The 3,486-nt window shown below is 41.3% G+C and overlaps 1 long non-coding RNA gene across 1 annotated transcript in view; it reads right to left on the reverse strand.

The window, feature by feature from the left end:
• Window positions 1-377: 377 nt before the first annotated feature.
• LOC105003291 overlaps window positions 378-3,486 on the reverse strand; it is a 6,898-nt gene continuing 3,789 nt past the window's right edge. Inside the window, exon 3 of the long non-coding RNA XR_827092.1 lies at window positions 378-825. This is a non-coding gene — a long non-coding RNA (uncharacterized LOC105003291). The remainder of the gene's footprint in view (window positions 826-3,486) is intronic.

The following is a 3,486-nucleotide window of genomic DNA, read 5'->3' on the forward strand; positions in this document are numbered from 1 at the left end:
ATGCGGAGCAAACCCTCCCTCACCAACCTGCACTGGCCTGTGAAGTGAGTGAGAACCACAATTTTATTGTGCAAAGCCTCTGAGATTTGGGGAATGCCTGTTACAGGACTTGGTTTACTCCAACTAACACAGAGGTACAGTGAATAGAGCATAAGAATTAGAGAATTCTGGGTTCCGCACAAACTTTTCCACTTGCCAGCTGTGTGACCTTGCGTAAATTACTTAACCTCTCAGAGTTTCAACTTCATTTGTAAAATGGGAATATAATAACACTTACCTCATAGGATTGTGGGAGAATGCTATGAAAACATATGTGTATAGTGTCTGTTACATAGCAGGTGTAGCAGGATTACAAATTTACTCACACAATCCAATTGTACAAAGAAAGTGTAATTTCTTTATTTCTCTATAACTGACTGAATTTTTTTCAAGAACCTTCAGCCCTGGGGTAAGCAGAGAAACAAATGTGAACTTTAAATGAGCCAATTAACAATATGTCAATCTCCTTTGGTTTAAAATGATCTCTTTCAGGTAAATGCTCAGGTTTTCAAATCTTCCTCCTCAAGCTGGGAGATGCGGGAGTCTCCTCCGTTGCCATAGCAATGGGGTGTGGTCCCGGCGGTCTTCATGCAGGCCCTTGGCTGCTCTTTGAGTCTTCACCGACCTCATTGGATCTTGTCTTTAGCCTGTATTGTTAATGCTTGCTAGGCTGGCATCAGCTGTTAGAAACCTGAGATTCTTTTTTTTTTTTTTACTTTACAATATTGTATTGGTTTTGCCATACATCAACATGCATCCACCACAGGTGTACACATGTTCCCCATCCTGAAAAAAAAAAAAAAGAAAATATAATTCACATACCATAAAATTCATCATTTTAAAGCATACAATTCACTGGTAGTTAGTATACTGAAAATGTATGACCATCATCATTTGTCTAATTCTAGAACTTTTTTATTACTGAAAAAATAAACTGTATATCATTAAAAAAAAAAAAGAAACCTGAGATTCTTCTCTTTTAGCTTGGTATTGGCCCTAGGGCCTCTCTTTTGACCCAGCTGGTGCTGTAGCCCGCCAAGGTCTGGCTGTGATCCCCCCCTTGCTTACTGGCCTGGCTACGCTTGTCCGCAGGGCCATTTTGCTCTACCCTGAGGACTCCTCTGGTGAACTAACTGCCCCATAGGTCAGTCACTTTCAGTTCCTTCTCTAGAGCATCCAGGAACTTTTGAACACTTTCTATATAAGGAGGGAAACTCCAGGAAACATAACTCAGTCCCTCTCAAAGCTTAACCATGATTTTGCCCTGCTATGGCCATCATATGCTGGCATGGGGTGGGGGCCATACTCTGCAAGACAATCCCTCCCGGGAGATTCAGACAAGGGCCTCTTTGCTTTTGGTATTTGTGACTGACAGACTCTAGGGTGACCTCCTATGACTCCCTCTTCCTGGTTTTCATGCCCTTGTATAACCTCCTCTTCTTGCATGTGGGTGGGCAGCCCTGTGACTGTATTTCATTATATAAAACTTCATCTTGCTGGTAGATCATTCTACAGGCTTTTCTTGCTGACTTGATGAAATGGCCATGGCCATGTTGATAATGGCAGGGAATTATAGATGAACTCTAGGAATTGTGGGTCAATTCTAGAATCTGATGGGCTGGAGGGACTATAAGGGTCAATAAGAAGCAAGAATCCTGAGTGAATTCCTCCTTAGAAAGTCTTCAGATGAGAACACAGCTTTGTGACATCTTGATTACAGCCCTGTGAGATGCTTAAGGAAAGACCCTGTGGGATAATAAATGCACATGATTTAAGCTGCTAAGTTTGTAGTAACTTGTGCAGCAGTGACTAACTGTGAAGAACTTTGGCTCAGAGAAACTGTTCACAGCATGCGTGACTCATCATTTATCCTCTCCCTTTGTCCCCTTCTGCTTCCCACAACCCACAGGGGGATAGAAGGACAGATTTTAATTTTCCTTTTCACTCTGGTGGGAGGACCCCTCCTTCTCCCCCTCTCCCCAACACACAGCATTGCTTCCTCCTGCCTGAAGTGACATTCATTTTTCTCTGCATCCTTTGTGATCAAGATACAGAGTGGCTGCTATGAAACATAGTTTAGAAGAAGAGGTAAAAGGTATACAGAGGATTGATATCTTAAAAATATTATCCTCGTGACATAGATCATTATATATAGTTTTCTCATCTTTAGACGCAGTTGATATGAACCTCGTTGTTTTCCAGGTCAGAAAGTTACTCAAACCATCTTTCACCCTAATTTTCTCTTGAGTTTTTCCCTATCTCAAACTTCTCTTGGCATGAAAGAGGCTGTCAAAGCTGGGTGACCACCCACTGATATAAATATGGCTTGCTATAAATGCTCAGAGAGTCTGGCTTCCCATGGGAATGCATCTGTTGGAAAGATCATCAGGATAAGCAACTATCTAGTTTGGGTTCATGGGCCACAGTCACGGGGTATTAGAGCTGAAGAACTATAAAGTCCAAACATTCTCATTTTATAGAAAAAGGAAACTGAGGCCCAGGAAAGTGAAATGACTTGCAAAACCCCATCATGTTGGTTATTCCAAAGCTGGAATCAGAATATGAGCATTCCTATAAGCAGTCTATGCACCAGTTAAGATATCATGTACAACTACAAATACATGTGCGGTGGGAAATTCTTTATGAAGCAACTTTTGTCAGAGTGGATTATTTTTTAGGTCCACTTTCTCAAGACCTCTTCTTTTTGCAAGAATTAAGTTTTTATCCTTTTTTGTTAGTAAAAGAAATCTTCCCAGGAAAAGTCAAAGAATAGCTGCTTTCCTCTGAGCCGCTAAATGGTGATAACAGCTGTAGGAATTCGTCCCCTCACACTCCAGGGAGTGAGCCATGGGGCATTTACAAATTTTGGGTTCCAGTGGGGTTGTCTAGACCTGGGCAGTCTGCTAACCTTGGCCGGAGATAGAATTTTTAAACTGTGCTTTTATGTAGAGTCTCTTCTTTCTCTCTCTTTTTTCCTCTTAAGAAGGGGAGCTAGACTTTATTTTTTCTTTTTAGCCTTGAGTTTCTGACAAAGCCCTGGAAATATGAATACAGCCTTTGTGAAAATGAGTGAGAATCTTCTTTTAAAACAATTCTTTTATCATTTTTATTCGTTTTGCAGAGATTCTTTTCACTCATAGAACTAGAAAACAGTTTGGGTCATAGAGAATAACCTTTTGAAAGCATGTTGTTATTTTATTCTTAATTCTCCTAAGAGACCACCCTGCAGACGAGTAGCTTGAGACATTGCAAAGGCTGCTTTGTTTTATCCTTTCCGGGTCCTAACAACAGTGGGTTTATGACATCAGCGTGGTGCCACTTTCTGGTTTTATGTGAGATGGTGTGGTGTGGGCATAAGACCTCTGGTTGTGGAGTCAGACAGACCAGGGTTCAGAGCTCTGGGAACTGAGGTGACTTATTTTGCTACTCCAGTGTAAAGTGAAGGAG

This window comes from Bison bison, unplaced genomic scaffold (assembly GCF_000754665.1).
Source record: "Bison bison bison isolate TAMUID 2011002044 unplaced genomic scaffold, Bison_UMD1.0 scf7180017864466, whole genome shotgun sequence".
NCBI lineage: Eukaryota > Metazoa > Chordata > Mammalia > Artiodactyla > Bovidae > Bison > Bison bison.